Here is a 15,927-nt window from a genome sequence, read left to right as displayed (position 1 = left end):
GGACATGTTCTCAATGTCTACATTAGCTATGACTGTGAATATGCAAACTTTATACTACAGCGTTTACAAAGACATCAGATTTCAGGCATGAATCACAGCCTCAGTTGTTTAAGTGACTGTACTGAGTTTGTACAGTTTAAGAGGAAGGAAGAGCATTGTGTTGACGTGATAGTGTTCTGGGACGTGGCACAGATGGATGTGCGTCTCCTCGTCCTGTCATGGTTATCCTGGGCGCTGACGAACAGGACAGACTTATCTGGAGCAGATGGGTCCTGGAACTCCTCCTCCACTTCTCCTTCAAAAGGCTGATGTTTTCAGCACACACAGCTTATCTGCACTGGCCTCCAGTCATTTGTTAGGAAACATGTCTGGAAACAAATCCAAGGCTTTGCCAGCAGCTCTGCTTGAAGGAAGGCATGTCACGATGAAGGACGAGGAGGCTGTGTGCGAGCGCTGTCCCACATAGCTGCACGTCAACACTTCATTAGCAACACTGAGCTCAGCATTCGAGCCAGGAACTTTTAGATAAATCGTAAAAAAGTACTCGTCTCAGTTACTATTGCTCATTTCAGTTTGTGCAGTGGTTCTCAATTCTTTTCACTCCAAAGCCCCTCACTGTCCACAATAATATCTGAAAGTTGGATAAGTACTGGACAAGGTTTTTAAAACTATTTTTATGAACAATTCCTAGAAAAAAAATAATATCCAATATAAAAATGCTTGTGGAGCAAAGTTTTATGGTCACACTTTAGTTTGTGGACCAGTTCTCAGTATTAATTAACTACAACTAATTAACTAAGTAAATAATTAACCATTAACACTAAAATCTAAAATATGGTCATGCAGAATAAGGCATTAATATGTGTACTAAGTACTAATAAAATACTAAAAAAAAAAGTTAATACTCAGAATTGGTCCCTAAAGTGTTTCCAATTGTATTAATTTTACATCCTTTTTCCAGATCTAGAAATTACACTTTGCATATGCGTCAAAGAACCAAAAGGCATTCAAAACAATAAAAGTTTAATACAGCTTTATTTATTTATTTTTTATTTTTATTTGAATGTGTCCCTTTTTTGGAGCAAAAAGTAACCACTATCATACATTTTAACCATGATTACCCATTAAAATGTTGTTCAGTATAACAATTTGTAATATAGCAAAAAAATCTTGTTAGGAATATTTAGCACAAGAATCTTTAGATGACATTAAAACTCTATTTAAGCCCTCTATTTAAGTTTTAAATCTTTAACAATCTTTGCCATGAGCCTTGACATAATTTAAACGATAATAAAATTGTCAAATTTGGTATGTTCACTTTTTACTTTATATATTTTAAATTAAAAACATATATTAACATTAATGCCAGGCAATTACAATTACATGACGTTAGTGTTACAGATACAGTGAGGTCAATTAGTATTTGATCACCCTGTGATTTTGCAAGTTCTCTTACTTAGAAATCAAGGAGGGGTCTACAATTTTCAGCATAGGTGCATTTCCACTGTGAGAGACAGAATCTAAAAATAAAAATCCGGAAATCACATTGTATGTTTTTGAACAATTTATTTGTGAATTACAGTGTCAAACAAGTATTTGATCACTTGAGTCAAAAAATTGTAATATTTGGTACAGAAGCCTTTGTTAACAATTACAGAGGTCAAACGGTTCCTATAGTTCTTCACCAGGTTTGCAAACACTGCAGGAGGGATTTTGGCCCACTCCTCCATACAAATCTTCTCTAGATCTGTCAGGTTTCGGGGCTGTCACTGAGCAACACAGAGTTTCAGCTCCCTCCAAAGATTTTCTATTGGATTTAGGTCTGGAGACTGGCTAGGCAACTCCCGAACCTTGATATGCTTCTTGCGGAGACACTCCTTGGTTTTCCTGGCTCTGTGCTTTGGGTCATTGTCATGTTGGAAAACCCAGCCACAACCCATCTTTAATGCTCTGACTGAGGGAAGGAGGTTTTTGCCCAATATGTCACAATACATGGCCGTGTTCATCCTCTCCTTAATACAGTGCAGTCGTCTTCTGTGCAGAAAAACACCCCCAAAGCATGATGCTTCCAGTCCCATGCTTCACTGTAGGTATGGTATTATTGGGATGATACTCATCATTCTTCTTCCTCCAAACACGGGGAATGTAGTTAAGACCAAAAAGTTCTACTTTGGTCTCATCTGACCACAGGACTTTCTCCCATGACTCCTCTGGATCATCCAGATGGTCCCTGGCAAACTTCAGACGGGCCTGGACATGGGCTGATATAAGCAGGGGAACCTTCCGTGCGATGCAAGATTTTAAACTACGACATCTTAGTGTATTACTGATAGTAGCCTTGGAAACGATGGTTCCAGCTCTCTTCACGGCATTGACCAGCTCCTCCGGTGTAGTTCTGGGCTGATTCTTCACCATTCTTAGCATCATTGATACCCCACGAGGAGAGATCCTCCGTGGGGCCCCAGTCCGAGGGACATTGACAATCATCATTAGCCTCTTCCATTTTCTGACAATTGCTCCAACAGGTGTTCTTTTTTCACCAAGCTGCTTGGCAATTGCCCTGTAGCCCTTTCCAGCTTTGTGAAGGTCTACAATTTTGTCTCTCGTCTCTTTTGACAGCTCTTTGGTTTTGCCCATGTTGCTACTTAGACTTTGACTGATTGTGGGGTGCACAGGTGTCTTTATGACAGCTAACGCCCTCAAACAGGTGCTACTAATTAAGAATCATGAGCAGAGTGTAGCTGGACTGTTTAAAAGCAAAATAACAGGTCTTTGAGGGTCAGAAAACTGGCTGATAAGCAAGTGATCAAATACTTATTTGACACAGTAATTCACAAATAAATTGTTAAAAAAAATCATACAATGTGATTTCCGGATTTTTATTTTGAGGCTCTCTTGTTGTTAAATAAAAAAAAAATCCCATTGACTAACATTAAAGGAGGGATTTGAATTGCATTCTGAGATCAGGATATCATAGACTTTCATATAATTTGAGGGTGGACTTTCTGTATGTAATCACCTTGCAACCCCACTTGCATTGTGATTATAGCATTGTGTTATTATTAAATAGCTGTTTAATAACCCTGTGCATTATAGCAATTGAGGTTGTTTTAAGGATTAATGCCAGTATGTAATTCTGCTCTCCCTGTAGCTGTAACCTGAATTGCCCTTTATCTTGGCTTGTCTGCTCAAGTACATGCTGTTCACTACAATTGAAAATTTGCAGGCAAGAGTAACTTGATTTACTTGTCTTTATAGAGTACAGAGTGTTTGTTCATGTGTCTTTCCCTTTTCTGGAAAGCCACTGCTGACATGATTTAATGCCTTTTATGTTATAGTTATTTTTATTTTGCAGGACAGTTTAACTTACTAGTAGTATTTTATGACTTTAAAAGCCTAATTTTACTATAAATGCTCTCTGCATTAATAAACGCTCTATTATCAAACACATGCACAAATACTCCATTTGCGCTTTTCTTTTTTTTACATTCTTTGGAATTACAAACTTGGCAATTTCTCTTGGAAATGCTTCCAAGAGATTTCTTCACTAAGGTGATAAACCTCATAAAAATCACACTCTGTAACTGTTCTTTCCACACACTGTTTGTTTCAACCTAAAGCTCTGTCCAAATGTTTTAGCATTTTTCAAACTCTTCTGTGTTCTGCACAGAGCCTCTCACACACTCAGCTGAGCCCAAGGTCAGGGGAGATGGGGTGAGGGGTGAGGAGTGAGTGCTAACGGGGGCGGGCTGGCCAAAGTCACGGTGACCACGACCCAGTCCTGGACTGCACTAGAGAAAAAGAGAAAAGACAGCTGACTCTGAATCCTCATCTGATCTCAGAAGATTTCAGAAGTCTCAGTGGAAAGCATAAATGGATCCTGGATGAAACAAAGATGTTTTACCAATAAGTTCAGTCCAACAGCTTTTTTTGGATTCCCACTAACTATGTAAGCCGCTGAATAAAAAAAGGGTTATTTTGAGATATAAACTCACAATTGCGAGTTATAAAGTCTTTATAACTCGAAATTGTGCATTTATATCTCACATTATTGAAAAAAAGTCAGAATTGTGAGTTTATATGATGCAGTTCTGATAAAAACATGTCAGAATTGTGAGATACATGTCACGTATCAGCCGTTCCTCACGCAACTCATCTTCACAAATCACCGTCACCTGGACCCAATCACCCGCGCACCTGTCCGCAATCATCCTCCTCACTATAAGAACGCACGCCACACACCACTCACTGTCCGGGCTCGTTGACTCGTTCCAGCGAAAGCGGACTGCTAGTGTCTCTCTACGAGTCTCACTATCTAAATCCTTACCCTATTGTACTAACCTGAACTCTGTCTCGTTCCAGTTCCAGTCTTCTGTGTCTTCTCAGTTCCAGTCGTCAGTGGTGGGTGGCCATAAGCTGACTCCCACGTCAGCGGAGGTTGGTGGACTCACGGACTCTCAAGTATACCTCCTTCGATCGTTCTTGGAATCCTCCCGTCTCGCCTCCTACAAGGAAAAGGATCTGTTATTCCCATCAAGTTCCATACCGGCTCTGAAACCTTCCTATTATCACGTACTCACCATCACAGGATCTCCGTTCACCTCCGGCACTGCTGCTAACATTAATAAACATCACTTGTATCATTCTTACCTTGTTGTCCCGTCTGCTTCATAACAGAAGCCCGGACCAGAAAACAGTCAGCAGCATGTGCAACCACGATCCAGAGCCCAGTCAGCAGCTGTCAACCTTCAGCACGGAGCGCCAGCCAGAGCCCGCCGCAGCCGCAGCGCCAAGATCCATCGCATTTAAAGCGACAGAGGACGTCGCGACTGACCAGGTGTGTGAGCCGGCTAGCGTCACCGTGGGGATACTCGTGGAGATCGAGGGCTTGGAGGAAAGCCCCGCCCACACTCCTAACCCTGAGGGTGAGCTGAAACTGCGCTGTGGAGGATACTTTGAGGAATTACTGGAGATATTTGAAGCAGATTTGATTGATTGGTTTGGAGAAATAATTTCCTACCGTCCTGATTCCCCGCTGGTTCCGCCCAGCCGTCCTGAGTTCCCGCTGGTTCCGCCCAGCCGTCCTGAGTCCCCGCTGGTTCCGCCCAGCCGTCCAGAATCTCCGCCAGTCTCATCCAGTCTTCCAGAGTCTCCGATGGTTCCGTCCAGTCATCCAGAGTCTTCTCCGGTCTCGTCCAGTTCTCCAGAATCTCCGCTGGTTCCGTCAAATGCTCCAAGGTCTCCAAAGTTCCCACCCAGCCTCCCTCTCCCGCCTCCACGCAAGCCAGCCAGTCCTCCAGCCCTGTCTCCGCTGCTGCCCGTCTGTCCCACAGCTCACCCTCAGGCAGCGCCACCTAGGAGTGTGGTGCCATCGTGGGACATCCAGGCTCCAGCTGCGCCAAGGCGGATCATTCCCCAGTCCCTGCCTCCATCCTCCGAGTCCTGGACTCCACCTCGGTCCTCCGACCCTTCGGCTCCGCCTTGGCTCCTGGCTCCCTCATCTCCACCGTGGCCCGTCATCCCACCAGCTCCACCGGGCTCCCTCGTCTCTCCGGCTCCGCCTTGGTCAGTCGTTGACCATCCGTCGCCTAAGGACTCCAATCCTCCGGCTTCACCTCGTCATTCCGTCCCTCCGGCTCCGTCAGGCTCCTCCTTCCCTCCAGCTCCGCCTATGTCCTCTGTCGCTCCGGTGTCACTGCGGTCTTCCGGAGCCCCAGCTCTGCCTCGGTCCCCTGAGCCTGCTGCGTCACCTTGGCCCTCCAGACCTGCGGTGTCACCCTGGCTCTCCGTCTGCTCGGCTGCTCCTGGCTCATCTTCCCCAGAGGCTTCGTCTCCGTCGCTCGTCCCCAGGGTGTCGTGGACCAGTTCTCCACCATGGCTCCTCCCTCCCTCGACTCCGCCCTGGGGTGTCATCCTGGCTGGGCTCTGGACCATCATCCGGCTCCTCCTACTTATGACTACACTCTGGCTCCTTCCTCCTTCCACTCCACCCTGGCCTCACGTTCCAGTTCATATGTCCATCTCCAGTTCGTCACCTGCTCCTCACCCGCCTCCTGAACCCCCACCCTCCCTCCGCTGGTGTATCCATTTCGGCGCGAGGACGCGCCGTTCCGGGAGGGGGGCCATATGTCACGTATCAGCCGTTCCTCACGCAACTCATCTTCACAAATCACCGTCACCTGGACCCAATCACCCGCGCACCTGTCCGCAATCATCCTCCTCACTATAAGAACGCACGCCACACACCACTCACTGTCCGGGCTCGTTGACTCGTTCCAGCGAAAGCGGACTGCTAGTGTCTCTCTACGAGTCTCACTATCTAAATCCTTACCCTATTGTACTAACCTGAACTCTGTCTCGTTCCAGTTCCAGTCTTCTGTGTCTTCTCAGTTCCAGTCGTCAGTGGTGGGTGGCCATAAGCTGACTCCCACGTCAGCGGAGGTTGGTGGACTCACGGACTCTCAAGTATACCTCCTTCGATCGTTCTTGGAATCCTCCCGTCTCGCCTCCTACAAGGAAAAGGATCTGTTATTCCCATCAAGTTCCATACCGGCTCTGAAACCTTCCTATTATCACGTACTCACCATCACAGGATCTCCGTTCACCTCCGGCACTGCTGCTAACATTAATAAACATCACTTGTATCATTCTTACCTTGTTGTCCCGTCTGCTTCATAACAATACAAAAGTCGGAACTGTGAAAAAAAAATCTGTATATGTAATGTATATCTAGCAATTCTGACTTTATAACTCACAATTGTGCATGTATATTTCACAGTATTTAGAAAAAATCTGATCATGCAATTCTGAGAAAAAAGTCAGAATTGTGAGATGTTAACACAGTTGCAAGGAAAAAAGTCAGAAGTAATTTTTACTATTTCTCGCAATTCTGACTTTATAACTCAAAAGTGTGCAAAGTCAGAATTGTTAAATGTAAATTTGCGATTGCAAGGAAAAAAAGTCAGAATTGTAAGATACAAAGTCGCAAGTGCGAGAAAAAAAGTCAGAATTCAGAAGTCAGTAATTTTGATTTTATTTCTCGCAATTCTGACTTTATAACTCGCAATTGTGTGTTTATATCTCAAAGTATTGAGGAAAAAATTCAGAATTGTGAGCTATAAACTCGCAGTTGCAAGGAAAAAGTCAGAATTGTAAGTAATTTTGACTGATTCTAACAATTCTGACTTTATAACTCGAAATTGTCCATTTATATTTCACAGTATTGAGAAAAAAAGTCAGAATTGTGAGATAAAAAGTCGCAATTACCTTTTTTATTTTTTTGTTTTATTCAGTGGCGGAAACAGGTTTCCATAAAAACAGAGGATTACAGAGGATTTTCTCTTTAAAAATTAATTTTTATTGGAGAAATTTATTGCATTTTATTAAATCATTTATCCTGTTTTTATTAGCTACTAAAAGATGTTGATTTTGGAGAAATTTAGGGGTGGGAATCTTCAGGCACTTCACGATCCGATCCGATTCTGGGAGTCACGATCCGATTCCAAAACGATTCTTGATCTACATTTTTTCCCCAATTAATTCTTCTGCTGTGCAAATACAACTTTACAATTTTAAAAACATGTAAAATTGCAGTTTCTATGCTTTTTGTTTATAGTTGGAATCTCTGTAAAAGTAGGTGTGTCAATCTTCACCGGTTTCAAGATTCAAGTTAATTACTGTTTTCATTAACAACTAAATATCACGATGAACACATTCTCAGTTTTCAATAGTACTGCACATGGCTACATTTTCATATTTGTTTTATATCAAATTTAATTTGGGCCAACTTTACTTTATTTTTTTAATTATGTAAGCAAGGTACTTTTTAAAACAATTACTTATTTAAAATAAGTTTTCTTCAGGTATCCGAAAGTTTACAGACAATAGTTTTTCTTTTTTCCTCAGCATTACTGCCATTTTATTATTACTGATGAGATCATAGACAGGCAGCTTTAACAGGCTGCATTCAAACTAATGCACAGCAGTGGCGAGAGGTGACACTTTTATTTACCAGGTATGCTGAGTGCTAAAACCACCAGTAATACCAAAAATAATAATATCTTTACATTATTTAGACACCAATAAAATCAGAGACGAAATCATATTTTAATATTTCCTCTTTTTCCTGTTTATTATTATTTTTTAAAATATATATATACATTTTATATAGGCTATTTTTTTCTGTGGACTTTAAACTTTTGAATTGTTGAGAAATTATGAAAATATACATATTATATATAATATACAAAAATACAATACATTTTTGGCAATCAGGATCTGGCAGCAACAGCGCGTTTTTCCGCTTGGGCGAGCGCTTCTCGGACAGCTTACCCCGCGAACGAAATCACGCGCATGACAGCAAAACAGAATGCGCATCAATTCTGAGGAGTCAAGGAAGATGCGGAGAATCTGCTTGCCCAGAAGATTCAAATAAGGGATTCATTTATAAGCATGTTTATATTATTTAACACCTGAACGCATTCTCTCTGACAGCCTGAGTATGCAGGGCATTAGCAGCTTACTGTATATGGACGGAACGCCAATGATGCACAGATCTATTTCAATATATCAGATGTTTTGTCCTGCTCTGAAAACATAACTGACTGTATGTACAGTTTCGTTTGAAACTATTCCAAAATGCAAGTGCATTTAACCGCATCCGCAATCGAGCTTTAGGACGAACAAACACAAAGCGCACGTGAGTCTGTCAGTGCAACAGTTTCTTGCATTCCAGACGGCAGAAATGAACGCATATCTAAAGTAAAACACGACGGATGGAAGCACACTGTCAAGCATTATGCGCACGTGTCTCACAGTGCAAATTCTGTGCGCTGTAGCCAGCCGCGTCTCTAGCGCGCACACGTGCCATATGCAGAAAAAAAAAGAAGCTCAGAATCGATTCTGAAATATTAGGAATCGATTCAGAATCGTTGAAGAGAGAATCGCGATGCATCGATGCATCGATTTTTTCTCCCACCCCTAGAGAAATTATGATTAATGTTATAACCTGTGTTTTACATAGATATTGGTGCGTTGTAATTATTGATTTTGCACGTAACTCCTTTTGCTTTTACTTTTACGTTTAAGTTTTAAATGTTCACCTGGCAGATGATAAAATGGGGTGAAGGTAATCTATATTGATTAACTTTATCCTATTTTTTTTTCTCTGAGAGTTACAGTAAATACATATGCACTGGACTTTTGGAGCTGATGTGCTTTGGCTGGACCTCATCTGACCTCAGGAAGCTTCCAGACTCGTGGCCCTGCTGCTCATGATAAGAGAAAGGGCAAATATTTACCTGTGAGGAGCATATGCTACGGTCTTAATGGCTGCTTCTTCTTAGATAAACTCTCTGTATGTCACATTAGAAGACTTCTTTAGTCCTGCTGGTGTCAGATAATTGAATTTTATTGGATAATAATTTTCACATGTCTAAAGTCTGTGCTGCGGTCAATAGTCAGGGATTGTTCACCCAAAAATGAAAATGCTGTCATTTGCTCACCCTCATGTTGTTTCAAACCTCTACAACAAGATATTTTGAGAAGTGTTTCTTTGTTCATGCAATTTAAATGCAAATATCTTATTTTATGTTCCATAGTAAAGAGAAAATCATATAGTGTTTTGAATGACATCAGGATGAGTTGATGAAAAAACCAAACCCATAAAACTTTGGTCAATAAACATGAAACATGAGAGATGTCCCATGACTGAAAAACTACTCACTCAAAATTTTAATCCTTAAAAAAGTTAATAAAGATATTGTAAACATAATCCATATGAATGAAGCACTTTAATTTTTTTTGATGAAATACTGGCACTTTATAGGACTAGCAGATTTACTTTATTCTTTTATTCATATATGAGACCCTGGACCCTTTGTAGCAATAGCCAACACTACATTGCTTAGGTCAAAATTATCGATATTTTTCTTTAATGCCAAAAATCATAAGGATATTATGAAGATTATGTTCCATGAAGATATTTTGTAAATTTTCTACCGTAAATATATCAAAACTTAATTTTTGTTTAGTAATATGCATTGCTAAGAATTTAATTTGGACAACTTTAAATGTGATTTTCTTTTGATTTTTTTTTTTTTTTTTTTTTTGGCACCCTTAGATTCCGGATTTTCACATAGTTGTATCTCGACCAAATATTGTCCTATCTTAACAGTCCATACATCAATAGAGGGCTTATCTATTCAGCTTTCAGCTTTGTATAAATCTCATGGCTAGTTTTGATGTATCACCCTTATGGCTAGTTTTGTAGTCCAGGGTCACATATAAGCAATATTACACTAGTGCTGTTTTTCCTAAATATCAGCATGATCACGAATTGATCAGGGCTCAACGCTTACTTTTCTCTTTAGGAGCACTTGTGCACGGTCAAAATTTCAGAAGCACCTTCTAACCAATAATCAAAAAATCTGATTAAAAAATTAACCTTCCCATTACGAGGTGACATTTGACTCCTTAAAGTGACTTACAGGGGAATTTTGTTTTTACCTTCAGAATGGCTTTTTTCTAACTTTATTAAAAAGTCAGAATTACGAGTTTATATGATGCAATTCTGAGAAAAAAAAGTCAGAATTGTGAAATAAAAAGCCGCAATTATCTTTTAAATAAATTTTTTTATTCTTTATTCAGTGGTGGAAACAGGCTTCCATAAAAACAGAGAATTTTCTCTTGAAAATTATTTTTAATTGGAGAAATGTATTGCATTTTACGAAATAATTTATCCCTTTTTATTAGCTACTAAAAGATGTTTATTTTGGAGAAATTATGATTTCTGTTATAACTTGTGTTTTACGTAAATATTGGTGCTTTTTAAGACTTTTTTGTAATTACTAATTTTGCACAATACTATTTTCTTTAGGAGCACTTGTTCACAGTCAAAATTTGAGGAGCACATTCTAATCAATGATCAAAAATCTGATTAAAAAATGTGCCTTCCCATTACGAGGTGACATTTGACTCCTTAAAGTGACTTACTTTTATCCTGGGTCACATATAAACACATATAAATGCAAGTATCAAATATGGTCTGCTTGAACAAGGTGGCTTGGTGCCAATGTTCAGTACATAAATAAATGGTAAAAGAAAGTAAGTGTCATGATCTGGGCTGTGGGGCTTCCCTCAGCCACCTGAGGTCGTTGTTCCCTTCCCTGCACTGCACTTCCCTGATCATCTGCACCTGGTCCTGTTGTCATTGACACTCATTACACTCACACCTGTTCACGATTACCGGACTATAAAGCTGCACATCTCCCACTCCTCATTCTGGCTGTGTTTTGTTTGGTTTGTGTTTGTTTATCGTTTTATAATTAAAAATATTCCTTCCCTGCATTTGGACCGAGATTCTCTCTGTTCCGAACGTGACAGAATGCAGCCAGCCACAGTGGGTCCAGCGGGGGAGATCCTTCGAGGTGGCCGTGACCGCTCTCTCTGTTCCTGACGCGGCGGTGACCGCCCTCTCTGTTCCTGACGTGGCCATGACCGCTCTCTCCGTTCCCGAAGCGGCGGGGACCGCCCTCTCTGTTCTTGACGCGGCCGTGACCGCTCTCTCTGTTCCTGACGCGGCCGTGACCGCTCTCTCTGTTCCTGACGCGGCCGTGACCGCTCTCTCTGTTCCTGACGCGGCGGTGACCGCTCTCTCTGTTCCTGACGCGGCGGTGACCGCTCTCTCTGTTCTTGACGCGGCCGTGACCGCTCTCTCCGTTCCTGACGCGGCGGTGACCGCTCTCTCCGTTCTGTTCCTGACGCGGCCGTGACCGCTCTCTCTGTTCCTGACGCGGCCGTGACCGCTCTCTCTGTTCCTGACGCGGCCGTGACCACTCTCTCTGTTCCTGACGCGGCGGTGACCGCTCTCTCTGTTCCTGACGCGGCGGTGACCGCTCTCTCTGTTCCGGACGCGGCGGTGACCGCTCTCTCTGTTCCGGACGTGGCGGTGACCGCTCTCTGTTCCGGATGCGGCGGTGACTGTTCTCTCTGTTCCTGACGCGGCCGTGACCGCTCTCTCTGTTCCTGACGCGGCGGTGACTGTTCTCTCTGTTCCTGACGCGGCGGTGACCGTTCTCTCTGTTCCTGACGCGGCGGTGACCGTTCTCTCTGTTCCTGACGCGGCGGTGACCGCTCTCTCTGTTCTTGACGCGGCCGTGACCGCTCTCTCTGTTCCTGACGCGGCCGTGACCGCTCTCTCTGTTCCTGACGCGGCCGTGACCGCTCTCTCTGTTCCTGACGCGGCGGTGACTGTTCTCTCTGTTCCTGACGCGGCGGTGACCGCTCTCTCTGTTCTTGACGCGGCCGTGACCGCTCTCTCTGTTCCTGACGCGGCCGTGACCGCTCTCTCTGTTCCTGACGCGGCCGTGACCGCTCTCTCTGTTCCTGACGCGGCGGTGACCGCTCTCTCTGTTCCTGACGCGGCGGTGACCGCTCTCTCTGTTCCTGACGCGGCGGTGACCGCTCTCTCTGTTCCTGACGCGGCGGTGACCGCTCTCTCTGTTCCTGACGCGGCGGTGACCGCTCTCTCTGTTCGGGACGCGGCTGTGACCGCTCTCTCTGTTCCGGACGTGGCGGTGACCGCTCTCTGTTCCGGATGCGGCGGTGACTGTTCTCTCTGTTCCCGACGCGGCCGTGACCGCTCTCTCTGTTCCTGACGCGGCCGTGACCGCTCTCTCTGTTCCTGACGCGGCGGTGACCGCTCTCTCTGTTCCTGACGCGGCGGTGACCGCTCTCTCTGTTCCGGACGCTGCGGTGACCGCTCTCTCTGTTCCGGACGCGGCGGTGACCGCTCTCTCTGTTCCGGACGCGGCGGTGACCGCTGACGTTCCTCTGGCGGTGATGCCCGCTGATGTTCCACTGGCGGCGAGGCCAACTCGCGTTCCTCTGGCGGCGGTGTCCGCTGATGTTCCTCTGGCGGCGAGGCCAGCTCACGTTCCTCTGGCGGTGAGGACAGCTCACGTTCCTCTGGCGGCGAGGCCAGCTCACGTCCCTCTGGCGGCGAGGCCAGCTCACGTCCCTCTGGCGGCGGTGTCCGCTCACGTTCCTCCGCTGCACGGGCCTGGCCCGCCATCCCTCCCCCTGATTCACCTTCCACCGTTCCTCCTCCCTCCAGGTTTTTTGTTTTGGGAACATCTGGAAGCCGTTCCCTGGGGGGGGTAATGTCATGATCTGGGCTGTGGGGCTTCCCTCAGCCACCTGAGGTCGTTGTTCCCTTCCCTGCACTGCACTTCCCTGATCATCTGCACCTGGTCCTGTTGTCATTGACACTCATTACACTCACACCTGTTCACGATTACCGGACTATAAAGCTGCACATCTCCCACTCCTCATTCTGGCTGCGTTGTCTTCTATGTCTGTCTCTGTGTCCCCAGATCAAGTCTTGTTGTGCCGTGTTGGCCTTTGGTTTGTGTTTGGTTTGGTTTGTGTTTGTTTATCGTTTTATAATTAAAAATATTCCTTCCCTGCATTTGGACCCAGATTCCCTCTGTTCCGAACGTGACAGAAAGGAAAGGTTTAAAACAATTCTTATGCTGATTCTTATGTGATGAAACCCTTGACTAGTGCAGCAGGTCTTTATATTTGAATACATTAACTCGAATGGCATCACAAAGCACATTGGTGTAGTCATTTCACGTCTGATTTGAGAGCAGTCTGGCTTTTCCCAGCACAGTTGAATTGTAAGGAAAGGGGTTTGTGTCTGTGTCAGCAATGGACAATAGATTGAAGCTGCCTTTGTTACATCGCAACAACCAAAAAGAAGCAAGAGGATTTAAATTGTCAACCCTATCACCGTGGGCAACTCACTCAGCTTTATCAGCATGACACTACTGTTACCCACCACACACACAAACACACACAGACCAGTCCTGATGCAGCAGAGGCTACCTGGGGTCAGGAAGAGGAGCATGATGGATACAGTCGAGCGCTCCGTAAGGAAGTGGGGCGGGGGCTAGGACAGGGGTCTTTCCTGAGAACATTAAAGACACTCATTGTTCATTTGTCACTCACTCATTCAAGTTGACTTTGTGACTCTGAAGAGGGGAAAGCGATGTTTCTTCGCTCTGAGTTACAAACGCTTTTATTGAAATTGATTACAGGTTGATCTGCTCAGTCGTTCAATCATTTGGCCCTTTTGGTGGGATTTGGTGGAAATCCACTATATATTTAGTAGGGATGCACTGAAATGAAAATTCTTGACCGAAGCTGAAGCCAAACAAAATTAAACACTGGGCCGAAGGCCAATTAACAAACATGTGTTTTTTGTGTTTCCCCCATGTATTTTGCCAATGTTTTCACCATTGCATAAATTAAATAGTCAAAATTATCGTTTTAAAGTTCTTGCTTTTCAAAAAAAATCAATTACAAAACAACAATTTAAAAATATTTACTTAACACTGAACATTTTTAACATTCTAGTAGACATTATAGCCTACCAACAAAGCACAATTTAACTTAGAATAAAAATGTTCTTTGGCCATTTTTAAGACCCCCTTCTTGAATCAGGCATGTGTCTTTTATGTACAGTCATGGCCAAAAGTTTTGAGAATGACACAAATATTAGTTTTCACAAAGTTTGCTGCTAAACTGCTTTTAGATCTTTGTTTCAGTTGTTTCTGTGATGTACTGAAATATAATAACAAGCACTTCATACGTTTCAAAGGCTTTTATCGACAATTACATGACATTTATGCAAAGAGTCAGTATTTGCAGTGTTGGCCCTTCTTTTTCAGGACCTCTGCAATTCGACTGGGCATGCTCTCAATCAACTTCTGGGCCAAATCCTGACTGATAGCAACCTATTCTTTCATAATCACTTCTTGGAGTTTGTCAGAATTAGTGGGTTTTTGTTTGTCCACCCGCCTCTTGAGGATTGACCACAAGTTCTCAATGGGATTAAGATCTGGGGAGTTTCCAGGCCATGGACCCAAAATGTCAATGTTTTGGTCCTCGAGCCACTTAGTTATCACTTTTGCCTTATGGCACGGTGCTCCATTGTGCTGGAAAATGCATTGTTCTTCACCAAACTGTTGTTGGATTGTTGGAAGAAGTTGCTGTTGGAGGGTGTTTTGGTACCATTCTTTTTTCATGGCTGTGTTTTGGGGCAAAATTGTGAGTGAGCCCACTCCCTTGGATGAGAAGCAACCCCACACGTGAATGGTCTCAGGATGCTTTACTGTTGGCATGACACAGGACTGATGGTAGCGCTCACCTTTTCTTCTCCGGACAAGCCTTTTTCCAGATGCCCCAAACAATCGGAAAGAGGCTTCATCAGAGAATTTGACTTTGCCCCAGTCCTCAGCAGTCCATTCGCCATACTTTTTGCAGAAGATCAATCTGTCCCTGGTGTTTTTTTTTGGAGAGAAGTGGCTTCTTTGCTGCCCTTCTTGACACCAGGCCATCTTCCAAAAGTCTTGGTCTCACTGTGCGTGCAGATGGGCTCACACCTGCCTGCTGCCATTCCTGAGCAAGCTCTGCACTGGTGGCACTCCGATCCCGCAGCTGAATCCTCTTTAGGAGACCATCCTGGCGCTTGCTGGACTTTCTTGGACGCCCTGAAGCCTTCTTAACAATGCAGTGGAAAGTTTTTTTCGGGATTAAGTTCATTTTCATGGCAAAGAAGGACTATGCAATTCATCTGATCACTCTTCATAACATTCTGGAGTATATGCAAATTGCTATTATAAAAACTTAAGCAGCAACTTTTCCAATTTCCAATATTTATGTAATTCTCAAAACTTTTGGCCACGACTGTACAAATAAATGAGGCCTTGCTGAGCAAAGGAGAATGTTATAATAAATGCATTAATGGAGCTGTTGTAATGATTGTTATCTTTATCTTCATCTTACTTTTTTTATTTTACAGAACAACAGTAAAATTACGATGCTAACATTTATGAATGTTGACTTTTATTTTGGCGGAAACCC

The sequence above is a fragment of the Garra rufa genome, chromosome 10 (genome assembly GCF_049309525.1).
Source record: "Garra rufa chromosome 10, GarRuf1.0, whole genome shotgun sequence".
Taxonomy (NCBI): domain Eukaryota; kingdom Metazoa; phylum Chordata; class Actinopteri; order Cypriniformes; family Cyprinidae; genus Garra; species Garra rufa.
Note: the sequence above shows the minus strand (reverse complement) of the source record.